Source organism: Astatotilapia calliptera, chromosome 9 (genome assembly GCF_964374335.1).
Source record: "Astatotilapia calliptera chromosome 9, fAstCal68.1, whole genome shotgun sequence".
Classification (NCBI taxonomy): Eukaryota; Metazoa; Chordata; class Actinopteri; order Cichliformes; family Cichlidae; genus Astatotilapia; species Astatotilapia calliptera.
The window spans coordinates 12,542,986-12,559,037 of NC_137430.1; the positions used below are offsets into that span (position 1 = coordinate 12,542,986).

A 16,052-nucleotide genomic window follows, 5' to 3' on the forward strand; every position below is an offset into this window, starting at 1 on the left:
AGCACAGCTGCGGTTGAAGCTAGCTGGCTGACATTAGCTTGCTTGTTTGCATGAACAGTAACACACACAGCTGATGATTTTGCCACCGCAAAGAGCTGATCAGTACATGGTTAGTAAAATGTTATCTTCATTCCAAACATTGAGCACAATATTTAAAGTGGGACTGGGTGTCTTTATGAAGAAGTAGCGTGTCCAATCACAGTTTCATGTAAGAAGGTAGAGGTATGAAGTGATGAGAACTCAAAGCCTGTGTGAACAGTGTCTTTCCACAGCAAACGGTAGCAGCGAGGCCGATGAAGAATGCACCTGGCCTGACATTGTAAGCATTTGCAAAAAGAGAGGAGAACGTTTTTAGTGTAAAATAGTACGCAGCCCACATGCTCGAACAGCACTGCGAGTGGCAACTGCGATGGCCGGGAATCGAACCCGGGTCAACTGCTTGGAAGGCAGCTATGCTCGCCACTACACCACCATCGCTGTGAAAGACTACAACATCACTGATTCATTGTCCGGCTTATACAGATTTTCAGGACAATTAACAAGGTGGGCATTGTGATTACTCGCTTGTCAGGTTCTAAACTGGTCAAAAGGTAGATCACTAAAAAGACTAGTGCTTTCATGCAACTGCACATTTAATCTCATCAGCAAAGCTTCTTTGCTACTCAAGTGTGGCCTCTCACGCATTTAAACTCTTGCGTGATTTTTAGCACCTTGAGAGTCGCAATGGTCACGCGAGTTCTTCAGGTCACAGCAGACAAGGTGAGAATAGGTGTGAATCTGTCTTGGGACGAATCTGGGACGAGGACGTCTTTGGCTCCTCTTTCAAGTTATTGGACTTTGGCAAAAAGGTTTTACGCTTAATTCAAAAATGAGAGCAAGTGTCTGTGTCCCGAATACAAAGTGGGAGCTGGTTCCACAGAGAGGGGCCTGAAAAGTGATGGCTCTGCCTTCCATTGCACTTTAAAATCCCCTCGGAAGCCAGCAGTCTGAGAGCAAAGCACTCTGTTGGGATGATATGGCACTGTGAGATCTTGTAGACAAAATTGGTGGTGATTATTCAAGACCTTGTGTGTGAGGGCAAGTATTTGGATTTTTATTTGGGATTTAATTGGGAGCCAATGAAGAGAGAAGTCCATATGGGGGAAATCTACTCTGTCCTTCCAGTCCCTGACTGTGCTCTGGATGCAGCGTTTTGGAAAACAGTGTAAAGGCTTTTCAGGAAGCTTTTAGGACACTGTGAAAATACTGAATTTGAATAGTGGAGGCTAGAAGTAGTGAATGTATCCTTCCTCTCTATCATTAGATGGAGAGAGTGTACAAAGGCCGGCATAGTGGGTCTGTGGCCACTCTTGCTTGCGCTTTTGCGTGTCTGTCAGCCAGCTGTGGAGAAGAGCAAAGTTTTTACATGCAAAGAGCTGTAGTGAAAAGCAGTGTTCCAAACAATGAAATGTGTCCACTCCTTGTGCTTTTCATGCAGTAATGTTTGAAGCTATTTCTGCTGTTGTCCCATTCCCGGTGAAATGCGCTGTGCCTCCAATCCCGATCCCAGTCCTCTTGCAAAGCAATGAGCATTTGTCAGACGCATGAGTCATTGGCGGTACTCAGACTGGATCCTGGACGACTACACGGGGGCACGTGTGGGGTGGCTAAGAGACCAATTGAAGGATGCCATGTTTACTGAATATGTGCCTAATTTTGTCAGGACATAGCTGGGTCCATTGCTTCTGCGTGCTCTATTTTCACAAGCAAAGGCCTGGCTCTTTCTCCTGGCACCTTCTCAGGTGATCTCCATGCCTTCTTCTCAAATCAACGTCAGGACTGCCGCAAAAAAGCTCACCGTTGTCAACAGGATTCGAACCTGTGCGGGGAGACCCCAATGGATTTCTAGTCCATCGCCTTGACCGCTCGGCCACAACAACCACATTGGGCTGTGGAACTACATACTTGAAAGACATACGTCCTACAAAGTCCTACTCCACACATCTTTCAAGTAGGATGTGCACAACAACGGCCACGCTGGATTGTAAATGCGGTAGCTGCATGACTTTGGTACGAAAGCTTGTGGTTTTGCAGTTCCGTGAGATTGGTGCAGCACAGCTGCGGTTGAAGCTAGCTGGCTGACATTAGCTTGCTTGTTTGCATGAACAGTAACACACACAGCTGATGATTTTGCCACCGCAAAGAGCTGATCAGTACATGGTTAGTAAAATGTTATCTTCATTCCAAACATTGAGCACAATATTTAAAGTGGGACTGGGTGTCTTTATGAAGAAGTAGCGTGTCCAATCACAGTTTCATGTAAGAAGGTAGAGGTATGAAGTGATGAGAACTCAAAGCCTGTGTGAACAGTGTCTTTCCACAGCAAACGGTAGCAGCGAGGCCGATGAAGAATGCACCTGGCCTGACATTGTAAGCATTTGCAGAAAGAGCGGAGAACGTTTTTAGTGTAAAATAGTACGCAGCTCACATGCTCGAACAGCACTGCGAGTGGCAACTGCGATGGCCGGGAATCGAACCCGGGTCAACTGGTTGGAAGGCAGCTATGCTCGCCACTATACCACCATCGCTGTGAAAGACTACAACATCACTGATTCATTGTCCGGCTTATACAGATTTTCAGGACAATTAACAAGGTGGGCATTGTGATTACTCGCTTGTCAGGTTCTAAACTGGTCAAAAGGTAGATCACTAAAAAGACTAGTGCTTTCATGCAACTGCACATTTAATCTCATCAGCAAAGCTTCTTTGCTACTCAAGTGTGGCCTCTCACGCATTTAAACTCTTGCGTGATTTTTAGCACCTTGAGAGTCGCAATGGTCACGCGAGTTCTTCAGGTCACAGCAGACAAGGTGAGAATAGGTGTGAATCTGTCTTGGGACGAATCTGGGACGAGGACGTCTTTGGCTCCTCTTTCAAGTTATTGGACTTTGGCAAAAAGGTTTTACGCTTAATTCAAAAATGAGAGCAAGTGTCTGTGTCCCAAATACAAAGTGGGAGCTGGTTCCACAGAGAGGGGCCTGAAAAGTGATGGCTCTGCCTTCCATTGCACTTTAAAATCCCCTCGGAAGCCAGCAGTCTGAGAGCAAAGCACTCTGTTGGGATGATATGGCACTGTGAGATCTTGTAGACAAAATTGGTGGTGATTATTCAAGACCTTGTGTGTGAGGGCAAGTATTTGGATTTTTATTTGGGATTTAATTGGGAGCCAATGAAGAGAGAAGTCCATATGGGGGAAATCTACTCTGTCCTTCCAGTCCCTGACTGTGCTCTGGATGCAGCGTTTTGGAAAACAGTGTAAAGGCTTTTCAGGAAGCTTTTAGGACACTGTGAAAATACTGAATTTGAATAGTGGAGGCTAGAAGTAGTGAATGTATCCTTCCTCTCTATCATTAGATGGAGAGAGTGTACAAAGGCCGGCATAGTGGGTCTGTGGCCACTCTTGCTTGCGCTTTTGCGTGTCTGTCAGCCAGCTGTGGAGAAGAGCAAAGTTTTTACATGCAAAGAGCTGTAGTGAAAAGCAGTGTTCCAAACAATGAAATGTGTCCACTCCTTGTGCTTTTCATGCAGTAATGTTTGAAGCTATTTCTGCTGTTGTCCCATTCCCGGTGAAATGCGCTGTGCCTCCAATCCCGATCCCAGTCCTCTTGCAAAGCAATGAGCATTTGTCAGACGCATGAGTCATTGGCGGTACTCAGACTGGATCCTGGACGACTACACGGGGGCACGTGTGGGGTGGCTAAGAGACCAATTGAAGGATGCCATGTTTACTGAATATGTGCCTAATTTTGTCAGGACATAGCTGGGTCCATTGCTTCTGCGTGCTCTATTTTCACAAGCAAAGGCCTGGCTCTTTCTCCTGGCACCTTCTCAGGTGATCTCCATGCCTTCTTCTCAAATCAACGTCTGGACTGGCGCAAAACAGCTGACCGTTGTCGACAGGATTCGAACCTGTGCGGGGAGACCCCAATGGATTTCTAGTCCATCGCCTTGACCGCTCGGCCACAACAACCACATTGGGCTGTGGAACTACATACTTGAAATACATACGTCTTCCAAGTCCTACGCCACACATCTTTCAAGTAGGATGTGCACAACAACGGCCACGCTGGATTGTAAATGCGGTAGCTGCATGACTTTGGTGCGAAAGCTTGTGGTTTTGCAGTTCCGTGAGATTGGTGCAGCACAGCTGCGGTTGAAGCTAGCTGGCTGACATTAGCTTGCTTGTTTGCATGAACAGTAACACACACAGCTGATGATTTTGCCACCGCAAAGAGCTGATCAGTACATGGTTAGTAAAATGTTATCTTCATTCCAAACATTGAGCACAATATTTAAAGTGGGACTGGGTGTCTTTATGAAGAAGTAGCGTGTCCAATCACAGTTTCATGTAAGAAGGTAGAGGTATGAAGTGATGAGAACTCAAAGCCTGTGTGAACAGTGTCTTTCCACAGCAAACGGTAGCAGCGAGGCCGATGAAGAATGCACCTGGCCTGACATTGTAAGCATTTGCAAAAAGAGAGGAGAACGTTTTTAGTGTAAAATAGTACGCAGCCCACATGCTCGAACAGCACTGCGAGTGGCAACTGCGATGGCCGGGAATCGAACCCGGGTCAACTGCTTGGAAGGCAGCTATGCTCGCCACTACACCACCATCGCTGTGAAAGACTACAACATCACTGATTCATTGTCCGGCTTATACAGATTTTCAGGACAATTAACAAGGTGGGCATTGTGATTACTCGCTTGTCAGGTTCTAAACTGGTCAAAAGGTAGATCACTAAAAAGACTAGTGCTTTCATGCAACTGCACATTTAATCTCATCAGCAAAGCTTCTTTGCTACTCAAGTGTGGCCTCTCACGCATTTAAACTCTTGCGTGATTTTTAGCACCTTGAGAGTCGCAATGGTCACGCGAGTTCTTCAGGTCACAGCAGACAAGGTGAGAATAGGTGTGAATCTGTCTTGGGACGAATCTGGGACGAGGACGTCTTTGGCTCCTCTTTCAAGTTATTGGACTTTGGCAAAAAGGTTTTACGCTTAATTCAAAAATGAGAGCAAGTGTCTGTGTCCCGAATACAAAGTGGGAGCTGGTTCCACAGAGAGGGGCCTGAAAAGTGATGGCTCTGCCTTCCATTGCACTTTAAAATCCCCTCGGAAGCCAGCAGTCTGAGAGCAAAGCACTCTGTTGGGATGATATGGCACTGTGAGATCTTGTATACAAAATTGGTGGTGATTATTCAAGACCTTGTGTGTGAGGGCAAGTATTTGGAGTTTTATTTGGGATTTAATTGGGAGCCAATGAAGAGAGAAGTCCATATGGGGGAAATCTACTCTGTCCTTCCAGTCCCTGACTGTGCTCTGGATGCAGCGTTTTGGAAAACAGTGTAAAGGCTTTTCAGGAAGCTTTTAGGACACTGTGAAAATACTGAATTTGAATAGTGGAGGCTAGAAGTAGTGAATGTATCCTTCCTCTCTATCATTAGATGGAGAGAGTGTACAAAGGCCGGCATAGTGGGTCTGTGGCCACTCTTGCTTGCGCTTTTGCGTGTCTGTCAGCCAGCTGTGGAGAAGAGCAAAGTGTTTACATGCAAAGAGCTGTAGTGAAAAGCAGTGTTCCAAACAATGAAATGTGTCCACTCCTTGTGCTTTTCATGCAGTAATGTTTGAAGCTATTTCTGCTGTTGTCCCATTCCCGGTGAAATGCGCTGTGCCTCCAATCCCGATCCCAGTCCTCTTGCAAAGCAATGAGCATTTGTCAGACGCATGAGTCATTGGCGGTACTCAGACTGGATCCTGGACGACTACACGGGGGCACGTGTGGGGTGGCTAAGAGACCAATTGAAGGATGCCATGTTTACTGAATATGTGCCTAATTTTGTCAGGACATAGCTGGGTCCATTGCTTCTGCGTGCTCTATTTTCACAAGCAAAGGCCTGGCTCTTTCTCCTGGCACCTTCTCAGGTGATCTCCATGCCTTCTTCTCAAATCAACGTCAGGACTGCCGCAAAAAAGCTCACCGTTGTCAACAGGATTCGAACCTGTGCGGGGAGACCCCAATGGATTTCTAGTCCATCGCCTTGACCGCTCGGCCACAACAACCACATTGGGCTGTGGAACTACATACTTGAAAGACATACGTCCTACAAAGTCCTACTCCACACATCTTTCAAGTAGGATGTGCACAACAACGGCCACGCTGGATTGTAAATGCGGTAGCTGCATGACTTTGGTGCGAAAGCTTGTGGTTTTGCAGTTCCGTGAGATTGGTGCAGCACAGCTGCGGTTGAAGCTAGCTGGCTGACATTAGCTTGCTTGTTTGCATGAACAGTAACACACACAGCTGATGATTTTGCCACCGCAAAGAGCTGATCAGTACATGGTTAGTAAAATGTTATCTTCATTCCAAACATTGAGCACAATATTTAAAGTGGGACTGGGTGTCTTTATGAAGAAGTAGCGTGTCCAATCACAGTTTCATGTAAGAAGGTAGAGGTATGAAGTGATGAGAACTCAAAGCCTGTGTGAACAGTGTCTTTCCACAGCAAACGGTAGCAGCGAGGCCGATGAAGAATGCACCTGGCCTGACATTGTAAGCATTTGCAGAAAGAGCGGAGAACGTTTTTAGTGTAAAATAGTACGCAGCCCACATTCTCGAACAGCACTGCGAGTGGCAACTGCGATGGCCGGGAATCGAACGCGGGTCAACTGCTTGGAAGGCAGCTATGCTCGCCACTATACCACCATCGCTGTGAAAGACTGCAACATCACTGATTCATTGTCCGGCTTATACAGATTTTCAGGACAATTAACACGGTGGGCATTGTGATTACTCGCTTGTCAGGTTCTAAACTGGTCAAAAGGTAGATCACTAAAAAGACTAGTGCTTTCATGCAACTGCACATTTAATCTCATCAGCAAAGCTTCTTTGCTACTCAAGTGTGGCCTCTCACGCATTTAAACTCTTGCGTGATTTTTAGCACCTTGAGAGTCGCAATGGTCACGCGAGTTCTTCAGGTCACAGCAGACAAGGTGAGAATAGGTGTGAATCTGTCTTGGGACGAATCTGGGACGAGGACGTCTTTGGCTCCTCTTTCAAGTTATTGGACTTTGGCAAAAAGGTTTTACGCTTAATTCAAAAATGAGAGCAAGTGTCTGTGTCCCGAATACAAAGTGGGAGCTGGTTCCACAGAGAGGGGCCTGAAAAGTGATGGCTCTGCCTTCCATTGCACTTTAAAATCCCCTCGGAAGCCAGCAGTCTGAGAGCAAAGCACTCTGTTGGGATGATATGGCACTGTGAGATCTTGTATACAAAATTGGTGGTGATTATTCAAGACCTTGTGTGTGAGGGCAAGTATTTGGATTTTTATTTGGGATTTAATTGGGAGCCAATGAAGAGAGAAGTCCATATGGGGGAAATCTACTCTGTCCTTCCAGTCCCTGACTGTGCTCTGGATGCAGCGTTTTGGAAAACAGTGTAAAGGCTTTTCAGGAAGCTTTTAGGACACTGTGAAAATACTGAATTTGAATAGTGGAGGCTAGAAGTAGTGAATGTATCCTTCCTCTCTATCATTAGATGGAGAGAGTGTACAAAGGCCGGCATAGTGGGTCTGTGGCCACTCTTGCTTGCGCTTTTGCGTGTCTGTCAGCCAGCTGTGGAGAAGAGCAAAGTTTTTACATGCAAAGAGCTGTAGTGAAAAGCAGTGTTCCAAACAATGAAATGTGTCCACTCCTTGTGCTTTTCATGCAGTAATGTTTGAAGCTATTTCTGCTGTTGTCCCATTCCCGGTGAAATCCGCTGTGCCTCCAATCCCGATCCCAGTCCTCTTGCAAAGCAATGAGCATTTGTCAGACGCATGAGTCATTGGCGGTACTCAGACTGGATCCTGGACGACTACACGGGGGCACGTGTGGGGTGGCTAAGAGACCAATTGAAGGATGCCATGTTTACTGAATATGTGCCTAATTTTGTCAGGACATAGCTGGGTCCATTGCTTCTGCGTGCTCTATTTTCACAAGCAAAGGCCTGGCTCTTTCTCCTGGCACCTTCTCAGGTGATCTCCATGCCTTCTTCTCAAATCAACGTCTGGACTGGCGCAAAACAGCTGACCGTTGTCGACAGGATTCGAACCTGTGCGGGGAGACCCCAATGGATTTCTAGCCCATCGCCTTGACCGCTCGGCCACAACAACCACATTGGGCTGTGGAACTACATACTTGAAAGACATACGTCTTCCAAGTCCTACGCCACACATCTTTCAAGTAGGATGTGCACAACAACGGCCACTCTGGATTGTAAATGCGGTAGCTGCATGACTTTGGTGCGAAAGCTTGTGGTTTTGCAGTTCCGTGAGATTGGTGCAGCACAGCTGCGGTTGAAGCTAGCTGGCTGACATTAGCTTGCTTGTTTGCATGAACAGTAACACACACAGCTGACGATTTTGCCACCGCAAAGAGCTGATCAGTACATGGTTAGTAAAATGTTATCTTCATTCCAAACATTGAGCACAATATTTAAAGTGGGACTGGGTGTCTTTATGAAGAAGTAGCGTGTCCAATCACAGTTTCATGTAAGAAGGTATAGGTATGAAGTGATGAGAACTCAAAGCCTGTGTGAACAGTGTCTTTCCACAGCAAACGGTAGCAGCGAGGCCGATGAAGAATGCACCTGGCCTGACATTGTAAGCATTTGCAGAAAGAGCGGAGAACGTTTTTAGTGTAAAATAGTACGCAGCTCACATGCTCGAACAGCACTGCGAGTGGCAACTTCGATGGCCGGGAATCGAACCCGGGTCAACTGGTTGGAAGGCAGCTATGCTCGCCACTATACCTCCATCGCTGTGAAAGACTACAACATCACTGATTCATTGTCCGGCTTATACAGATTTTCAGGACAATTAACAAGGTGGGCATTGTGATTACTCGCTTGTCAGGTTCTAAACTGGTCAAAAGGTAGATCACTAAAAAGACTAGTGCTTTCATGCAACTGCACATTTAATCTCATCAGCAAAGCTTCTTTGCTACTCAAGTGTGGCCTCTCACGCATTTAAACTCTTGCGTGACTTTTAGCACCTTGAGAGTCGCAATGGTCACGCGAGTTCTTCAGGTCACAGCAGACAAGGTGAGAATAGGTGTGAATCTGTCTTGGGACGAATCTGGGACGAGGACGTCTTTGGCTCCTCTTTCAAGTTATTGGACTTTGGCAAAAAGGTTTTACGCTTAATTCAAAAATGAGAGCAAGTGTCTGTGTCCCAAATACAAAGTGGGAGCTGGTTCCACAGAGAGGGGCCTGAAAAGTGATGGCTCTGCCTTCCATTGCACTTTAAAATCCCCTCGGAAGCCAGCAGTCTGAGAGCAAAGCACTCTGTTGGGATGATATGGCACTGTGAGATCTTGTAGACAAAATTGGTGGTGATTATTCAAGACCTTGTGTGTGAGGGCAAGTATTTGGATTTTTATTTGGGATTTAACTTGGAGCCAATGAAGAGAGAAGTCCATATGGGGGGAATCTACTCTGTCCTTCCAGTCCCTGACTGTGCTCTGGATGCAGCGTTTTGGAAAACAGTGTAAAGGCTTTTCAGGAAGCTTTTAGGACACTGTGAAAATACTGAATTTGAATAGTGGAGGCTAGAAGTAGTGAATGTATCCTTCCTCTCTATCATTAGATGGAGAGAGTGTACAAAGGCCGGCATAGTGGGTCTGTGGCCACTCTTGCTTGCGCTTTTGCGTGTCTGTCAGCCAGCTGTGGAGAAGAGCAAAGTTTTTACATGCAAAGAGCTGTAGTGAAAAGCAGTGTTCCAAACAATGAAATGTGTCCACTCCTTGTGCTTTTCATGCAGTAATGTTTGAAGCTATTTCTGCTGTTGTCCCATTCCCGGTGAAATGCGCTGTGCCTCCAATCCCGATCCCAGTCCTCTTGCAAAGCAATGAGCATTTGTCAGACGCATGAGTCATTGGCGGTACTCAGACTGGATCCTGGACGACTACACGGGGGCACGTGTGGGGTGGCTAAGAGACCAATTGAAGGATGCCATGTTTACTGAATATGTGCCTAATTTTGTCAGGACATAGCTGGGTCCATTGCTTCTGCGTGCTCTATTTTCACAAGCAAAGGCCTGGCTCTTTCTCCTGGCACCTTCTCAGGTGATCTCCATGCCTTCTTCTCAAATCAACGTCTGGACTGGCGCAAAACAGCTGACCGTTGTCGACAGGATTCGAACCTGTGCGGGGAGACCCCAATGGATTTCTAGCCCATCGCCTTGACCGCTCGGCCACAACAACCACATTGGGCTGTGGAACTACATACTTGAAAGACATACGTCTTCCAAGTCCTACGCCACACATCTTTCAAGTAGGATGTGCACAACAACGGCCACACTGGATTGTAAATGCGGTAGCTGCATGACTTTGGTGCGAAAGCTTGTGGTTTTGCAGTTCCGTGAGATTGGTGCAGCACAGCTGCGGTTGAAGCTAGCTGGCTGACATTAGCTTGCTTGTTTGCATGAACAGTAACACACACAGCTGACGATTTTGCCACCGCAAAGAGCTGATCAGTACATGGTTAGTAAAATGTTATCTTCATTCCAAACATTGAGCACAATATTTAAAGTGGGACTGGGTGTCTTTATGAAGAAGTAGCGTGTCCAATCACAGTTTCATGTAAGAAGGTATAGGTATGAAGTGATGAGAACTCAAAGCCTGTGTGAACAGTGTCTTTCCACAGCAAACGGTAGCAGCGAGGCCGATGAAGAATGCACCTGGCCTGACATTGTAAGCATTTGCAAAAAGAGCGGAGAACGTTTTTAGTGTAAAATAGTACGCAGCCCACATGCTCGAACAGCACTGCGAGTGGCAACTGCGATGGCCGGGAATCGAACCCGGGTCAACTGCTTGGAAGGCAGATATGCTCGCCACTATACCACCATCGCTGTGAAATACTACAACATCACTGATTCATTGTCCGGCTTATACAGATTTTCAGGACAATTAACAAGGTGGGCATTGTGATTACTCGCTTGTCAGGTTCTAAACTGGTCAAAAGGTAGATCACTAAAAAGACTAGTGCTTTCATGCAACTGCACATTTAATCTCATCAGCAAAGCTTCTTTGCTACTCAAGTGTGGCCTCTCACGCATTTAAACTCTTGCGTGATTTTTAGCACCTTGAGAGTCGCAATGGTCACGCGAGTTCTTCAGGTCACAGCAGACAAGGTGAGAATAGGTGTGAATCTGTCTTGGGACGAATCTGGGACGAGGACGTCTTTGGCTCCTCTTTCAAGTTATTGGACTTTGGCAAAAAGGTTTTACGCTTAATTCAAAAATGAGAGCAAGTGTCTGTGTCCCAAATACAAAGTGGGAGCTGGTTCCACAGAGAGGGGCCTGAAAAGTGATGGCTCTGCCTTCCATTGCACTTTAAAATCCCCTCGGAAGCCAGCAGTCTGAGAGCAAAGCACTCTGTTGGGATGATATGGCACTGTGAGATCTTGTAGACAAAATTGGTGGTGATTATTCAAGACCTTGTGTGTGAGGGCAAGTATTTGGATTTTTATTTGGGATTTAACTTGGAGCCAATGAAGAGAGAAGTCCATATGGGGGGAATCTACTCTGTCCTTCCAGTCCCTGACTGTGCTCTGGATGCAGCGTTTTGGAAAACAGTGTAAAGGCTTTTCAGGAAGCTTTTAGGACACTGTGAAAATACTGAATTTGAATAGTGGAGGCTAGAAGTAGTGAATGTATCCTTCCTCTCTATCATTAGATGGAGAGAGTGTACAAAGGCCGGCATAGTGGGTCTGTGGCCACTCTTGCTTGCGCTTTTGCGTGTCTGTCAGCCAGCTGTGGAGAAGAGCAAAGTTTTTACATGCAAAGAGCTGTAGTGAAAAGCAGTGTTCCAAACAATGAAATGTGTCCACTCCTTGTGCTTTTCATGCAGTAATGTTTGAAGCTATTTCTGCTGTTGTCCCATTCCCGGTGAAATGCGCTGTGCCTCCAATCCCGATCCCAGTCCTCTTGCAAAGCAATGAGCATTTGTCAGACGCATGAGTCATTGGCGGTACTCAGACTGGATCCTGGACGACTACACGGGGGCACGTGTGGGGTGGCTAAGAGACCAATTGAAGGATGCCATGTTTACTGAATATGTGCCTAATTTTGTCAGGACATAGCTGGGTCCATTGCTTCTGCGTGCTCTATTTTCACAAGCAAAGGCCTGGCTCTTTCTCCTGGCACCTTCTCAGGTGATCTCCATGCCTTCTTCTCAAATCAACGTCTGGACTGGCGCAAAACAGCTGACCGTTGTCGACAGGATTCGAACCTGTGCGGGGAGACCCCAATGGATTTCTAGTCCATCGCCTTGACCGCTCGGCCACAACAACCACATTGGGCTGTGGAACTACATACTTGAAAGACATACGTCTTCCAAGTCCTACGCCACACATCTTTCAAGTAGGATGTGCACAACAACGGCCACACTGGATTGTAAATGCGGTAGCTGCATGACTTTGGTGCGAAAGCTTGTGGTTTTGCAGTTCCGTGAGATTGGTGCAGCACAGCTGCGGTTGAAGCTAGCTGGCTGACATTAGCTTGCTTGTTTGCATGAACAGTAACACACACAGCTGACGATTTTGCCACCGCAAAGAGCTGATCAGTACATGGTTAGTAAAATGTTATCTTCATTCCAAACATTGAGCACAATATTTAAAGTGGGACTGGGTGTCTTTATGAAGAAGTAGCGTGTCCAATCACAGTTTCATGTAAGAAGGTATAGGTATGAAGTGATGAGAACTCAAAGCCTGTGTGAACAGTGTCTTTCCACAGCAAACGGTAGCAGCGAGGCCGATGAAGAATGCACCTGGCCTGACATTGTAAGCATTTGCAAAAAGAGCGGAGAACGTTTTTAGTGTAAAATAGTACGCAGCCCACATGCTCGAACAGCACTGCGAGTGGCAACTGCGATGGCCGGGAATCGAACCCGGGTCAACTGCTTGGAAGGCAGATATGCTCGCCACTATACCACCATCGCTGTGAAATACTACAACATCACTGATTCATTGTCCGGCTTATACAGATTTTCAGGACAATTAACAAGGTGGGCATTGTGATTACTCGCTTGTCAGGTTCTAAACTGGTCAAAAGGTAGATCACTAAAAAGACTAGTGCTTTCATGCAACTGCACATTTAATCTCATCAGCAAAGCTTCTTTGCTACTCAAGTGTGGCCTCTCACGCATTTAAACTCTTGCGTGATTTTTAGCACCTTGAGAGTCGCAATGGTCACGCGAGTTCTTCAGGTCACAGCAGACAAGGTGAGAATAGGTGTGAATCTGTCTTGGGACGAATCTGGGACGAGGACGTCTTTGGCTCCTCTTTCAAGTTATTGGACTTTGGCAAAAAGGTTTTACGCTTAATTCAAAAATGAGAGCAAGTGTCTGTGTCCCAAATACAAAGTGGGAGCTGGTTCCACAGAGAGGGGCCTGAAAAGTGATGGCTCTGCCTTCCATTGCACTTTAAAATCCCCTCGGAAGCCAGCAGTCTGAGAGCAAAGCACTCTGTTGGGATGATATGGCACTGTGAGATCTTGTAGACAAAATTGGTGGTGATTATTCAAGACCTTGTGTGTGAGGGCAAGTATTTGGATTTTTATTTGGGATTTAATTGGGAGCCAATGAAGAGAGAAGTCCATATGGGGGGAATCTACTCTGTCCTTCCAGTCCCTGACTGTGCTCTGGATGCAGCGTTTTGGAAAACAGTGTAAAGGCTTTTCAGGAAGCTTTTAGGACACTGTGAAAATACTGAATTTGAATAGTGGAGGCTAGAAGTAGTGAATGTATCCTTCCTCTCTATCATTAGATGGAGAGAGTGTACAAAGGCCGGCATAGTGGGTCTGTGGCCACTCTTGCTTGCGCTTTTGCGTGTCTGTCAGCCAGCTGTGGAGAAGAGCAAAGTTTTTACATGCAAAGAGCTGTAGTGAAAAGCAGTGTTCCAAACAATGAAATGTGTCCACTCCTTGTGCTTTTCATGCAGTAATGTTTGAAGCTATTTCTGCTGTTGTCCCATTCCCGGTGAAATCCGCTGTGCCTCCAATCCCGATCCCAGTCCTCTTGCAAAGCAATGAGCATTTGTCAGACGCATGAGTCATTGGCGGTACTCAGACTGGATCCTGGACGACTACACGGGGGCACGTGTGGGGTGGCTAAGAGACCAATTGAAGGATGCCATGTTTACTGAATATGTGCCTAATTTTGTCAGGACATAGCTGGGTCCATTGCTTCTGCGTGCTCTATTTTCACAAGCAAAGGCCTGGCTCTTTCTCCTGGCACCTTCTCAGGTGATCTCCATGCCTTCTTCTCAAATCAACGTCTGGACTGGCGCAAAACAGCTGACCGTTGTCGACAGGATTCGAACCTGTGCGGGGAGACCCCAATGGATTTCTAGCCCATCGCCTTGACCGCTCGGCCACAACAACCACATTGGGCTGTGGAACTACATACTTGAAAGACATACGTCTTCCAAGTCCTACGCCACACATCTTTCAAGTAGGATGTGCACAACAACGGCCACTCTGGATTGTAAATGCGGTAGCTGCATGACTTTGGTGCGAAAGCTTGTGGTTTTGCAGTTCCGTGAGATTGGTGCAGCACAGCTGCGGTTGAAGCTAGCTGGCTGACATTAGCTTGCTTGTTTGCATGAACAGTAACACACACAGCTGACGATTTTGCCACCGCAAAGAGCTGATCAGTACATGGTTAGTAAAATGTTATCTTCATTCCAAACATTGAGCACAATATTTAAAGTGGGACTGGGTGTCTTTATGAAGAAGTAGCGTGTCCAATCACAGTTTCATGTAAGAAGGTAGAGGTATGAAGTGATGAGAACTCAAAGCCTGTGTGAACAGTGTCTTTCCACAGCAAACGGTAGCAGCGAGGCCGATGAAGAATGCACCTGGCCTGACATTGTAAGCATTTGCAGAAAGAGCGGAGAACGTTTTTAGTGTAAAATAGTACGCAGCCCACATGCTCGAACAGCACTGCGAGTGGCAACTTCGACGGCCGGGAATCGAACGCGGGTCAACTGCTTGGAAGGCAGCTATGCTCGCCACTATACCACCATCGCTGTGAAAGACTACAACATCACTGATTCATTGTCCGGCTTATACAGATTTTCAGGACAATTAACAAGGTGGGCATTGTGATTACTCGCTTGTCAGGTTCTAAACTGGTCAAAAGGTAGATCACTAAAAAGACTAGTGCTTTCATGCAACTGCACATTTAATCTCATCAGCAAAGCTTCTTTGCTACTCAAGTGTGGCCTCTCACGCATTTAAACTCTTGCGTGACTTTTAGCACCTTGAGAGTCGCAATGGTCACGCGAGTTCTTCAGGTCACAGCAGACAAGGTGAGAATAGGTGTGAATCTGTCTTGGGACGAATCTGGGACGAGGACGTCTTTGGCTCCTCTTTCAAGTTATTGGACTTTGGCAAAAAGGTTTTACGCTTAATTCAAAAATGAGAGCAAGTGTCTGTGTCCCGAATACAAAGTGGGAGCTGGTTCCACAGAGAGGGGCCTGAAAAGTGATGGCTCTGCCTTCCATTGCACTTTAAAATCCCCTCGGAAGCCAGCAGTCTGAGAGCAAAGCACTCTGTTGGGATGATATGGCACTGTGAGATCTTGTATACAAAATTGGTGGTGATTATTCAAGACCTTGTGTGTGAGGGCAAGTATTTGGATTTTTATTTGGGATTTAATTGGGAGCCAATGAAGAGAGAAGTCCATATGGGGGAAATCTACTCTGTCCTTCCAGTCCCTGACTGTGCTCTGGATGCAGCGTTTTGGAAAACAGTGTAAAGGCTTTTCAGGAAGCTTTTAGGACACTGTGAAAATACTGAATTTGAATAGTGGAGGCTAGAAGTAGTGAATGTATCCTTCCTCTCTATCATTAGATGGAGAGAGTGTACAAAGGCCGGCATAGTGGGTCTGTGGCCACTCTTGCTTGCGCTTTTGCGTGTCTGTCAGCCAGCTGTGGAGAAGAGCAAAGTTTTTACATGCAAAGAGCTGTAGTGAAAA

The 16,052-nt window shown here is 46.4% G+C and overlaps 13 non-coding genes across 13 annotated transcripts; all 13 read right to left on the minus strand.

Moving 5' to 3' along the window:
* Positions 1-405: 405 nt before the first annotated feature.
* trnag-ucc (transfer RNA glycine (anticodon UCC)) lies at positions 406-477 on the minus strand. Its single transcript has one exon. It is a non-coding gene; the product is annotated as a tRNA-Gly (tRNA).
* Positions 478-1,837: 1,360 nt separating this feature from the next.
* Positions 1,838-1,919, minus strand: trnas-aga (transfer RNA serine (anticodon AGA)). Its single transcript has one exon. It is a non-coding gene; the product is annotated as a tRNA-Ser (tRNA).
* Positions 1,920-2,495: 576 nt separating this feature from the next.
* trnag-ucc (transfer RNA glycine (anticodon UCC)) lies at positions 2,496-2,567 on the minus strand. Its single transcript has one exon. It is a non-coding gene; the product is annotated as a tRNA-Gly (tRNA).
* A 1,360-nt stretch (positions 2,568-3,927) lies between these two features.
* Positions 3,928-4,009, minus strand: trnas-aga (transfer RNA serine (anticodon AGA)). Its single transcript has one exon. It is a non-coding gene; the product is annotated as a tRNA-Ser (tRNA).
* A 575-nt stretch (positions 4,010-4,584) lies between these two features.
* On the minus strand, positions 4,585-4,656 carry trnag-ucc (transfer RNA glycine (anticodon UCC)). The gene has a single exon. It is a non-coding gene; the product is annotated as a tRNA-Gly (tRNA).
* Positions 4,657-6,016: 1,360 nt separating this feature from the next.
* trnas-aga (transfer RNA serine (anticodon AGA)) lies at positions 6,017-6,098 on the minus strand. The gene has a single exon. It is a non-coding gene; the product is annotated as a tRNA-Ser (tRNA).
* A 576-nt stretch (positions 6,099-6,674) lies between these two features.
* Positions 6,675-6,746, minus strand: trnag-ucc (transfer RNA glycine (anticodon UCC)). Its single transcript has one exon. It is a non-coding gene; the product is annotated as a tRNA-Gly (tRNA).
* Positions 6,747-8,106: 1,360 nt separating this feature from the next.
* trnas-aga (transfer RNA serine (anticodon AGA)) lies at positions 8,107-8,188 on the minus strand. The gene has a single exon. It is a non-coding gene; the product is annotated as a tRNA-Ser (tRNA).
* A 2,007-nt stretch (positions 8,189-10,195) lies between these two features.
* trnas-aga (transfer RNA serine (anticodon AGA)) lies at positions 10,196-10,277 on the minus strand. The gene has a single exon. It is a non-coding gene; the product is annotated as a tRNA-Ser (tRNA).
* Positions 10,278-10,852: 575 nt separating this feature from the next.
* trnag-ucc (transfer RNA glycine (anticodon UCC)) lies at positions 10,853-10,924 on the minus strand. Its single transcript has one exon. It is a non-coding gene; the product is annotated as a tRNA-Gly (tRNA).
* Positions 10,925-12,284: 1,360 nt separating this feature from the next.
* trnas-aga (transfer RNA serine (anticodon AGA)) lies at positions 12,285-12,366 on the minus strand. Its single transcript has one exon. It is a non-coding gene; the product is annotated as a tRNA-Ser (tRNA).
* A 575-nt stretch (positions 12,367-12,941) lies between these two features.
* Positions 12,942-13,013, minus strand: trnag-ucc (transfer RNA glycine (anticodon UCC)). Its single transcript has one exon. It is a non-coding gene; the product is annotated as a tRNA-Gly (tRNA).
* A 1,360-nt stretch (positions 13,014-14,373) lies between these two features.
* On the minus strand, positions 14,374-14,455 carry trnas-aga (transfer RNA serine (anticodon AGA)). Its single transcript has one exon. It is a non-coding gene; the product is annotated as a tRNA-Ser (tRNA).
* Positions 14,456-16,052: the final 1,597 nt, after the last annotated feature.